Source organism: Urocitellus parryii, chromosome 7 (assembly GCF_045843805.1).
Source record: "Urocitellus parryii isolate mUroPar1 chromosome 7, mUroPar1.hap1, whole genome shotgun sequence".
Classification (NCBI taxonomy): domain Eukaryota; kingdom Metazoa; phylum Chordata; class Mammalia; order Rodentia; family Sciuridae; genus Urocitellus; species Urocitellus parryii.
The window spans coordinates 176,458,723-176,460,340 of record NC_135537.1 but is presented as its reverse complement, the minus strand read 5'-3'; positions in this window follow the sequence as shown (position 1 = coordinate 176,460,340).

Sequence of the window (1,618 nt, the reverse complement as noted above, 5' to 3'; positions counted from 1 at the left end):
TTCGAGTGCTGTTTGACTGTCCGACTATTGAAACATAGCAAATACACACTTTGGTGGGTAGTGCTGATGTGATTGGCCAAATAAACACACCAAAAGCATGAGACAGGCAACTAAGAAGTGATCATGCCTCTGAAAACTAGACCTAGTGTGATCCTCTTGTACAGGTACAAACACCTTCATCCATCCCTCTTACCTTCCTTCTTTCCATCCATCCATCCTTCCGTCCTTTCATCCATCATCATATCCTTCCTTCCTTCCATTCTTCCATCTTTCTTTCCTTCTTTACATCCGTCCATCTTTCCTTTCTTCCATTTGTCCATCCATCAATCCATCATCCATCCGTTCATCCATCCACCCATCCATCCATCTTTATACCCTTCCTTCCTTCTATCCATCCTTCCATCCACCAATTCTTCCATCCATCTGTCATTCTTCTATCCATCTTTCTTCCATCTACGCATCCTTCCATCCATCCATCCATCCATCCATCCATCCATCCATCTATCCATCCTCTCTTCCATTCATCTTTCCATCTTTATATCTATCCATCTTTCCTTCCTTTCATCCATCCACCCATCCATCTTTATACCCTTTCTTCCACTATCCATTATTTCATCCACTTTCCATTTTCCTTTCATCTACTCATCCACCTATCCATTCACCCAGTCAATAAACAAACAAAACATACTAGAGAAAAAAAGGAGAAGAATTGTTGTCTGAGTCCTGAGATGAAGCTCTGACGATGTCCTCTAGGGCAAGGGAACTCACCAGCCCCTACTTCAGGCTCAAAGTCCTTAGCAAAAGGCAGGCAGGGCAATAATTGATTCCCTATGGACCAGATTTTTTCCATGGTCTCTCACCGTCTTTCTTTCTCTACTATGGATTAGGGCCTCAACATGCTAGACAGGTGCCCCACCACAAGCTACACCCCATACCCCCTTTGAAGATTTTAATTTTGAGATGGGTTTCACTAAGTTGCCCAGGCTGGCCTTGGATTTTTGATCCTCCTGCCTCAGCCTCCTGGGCAGCTGGGATTTCAGAAGTGTGCCTCCGCACCTGGCTCACAGTCTCTTCTGTCTTGCTCGAGATAGGGGCTCTAAAGGGCTGTTGTATCTAAAACCGTTTTTGTCCCTGTTTGGGTCATCTTGCCACAAAACTGGCAGTTTGTCAAGAAGCAGTCTGTGGTGCGTGACTTAGCGAGCAGTTGGTGCATTTCTGGAGGGGGTGGAGGAGGGCAGCTTGGTAGCCTGAGTGGATAACGGCTGCCCCAGTGGGTTTGGATGACTCATCCTCATTAATTCCTCCTAAAATTACATCATTCTCTCTAATTGGAGGTCCTGATATAAAATATATGCTAATAATGTGAGTTGATCTTTAGTAAAGATGGTAGAAGGATTTGTTTGACCAGGAAAGTCTTCTTATTTTAAATTTAATTTTCTGTTTATCAAGTTATATACGTACATGGCCAAAAATGTCAAATAGTAGGATTAGGCTTCTAATGAAAAACAGCTGTCCTCCGCTCCATCCTTCTCCGTTTCTGATACACTCCCTGAGGACAAATTCCTCCAATTCTTCCCGCTCTCCCTTTTTACCTCTGTGTTTTCCAAACGGCAAACAT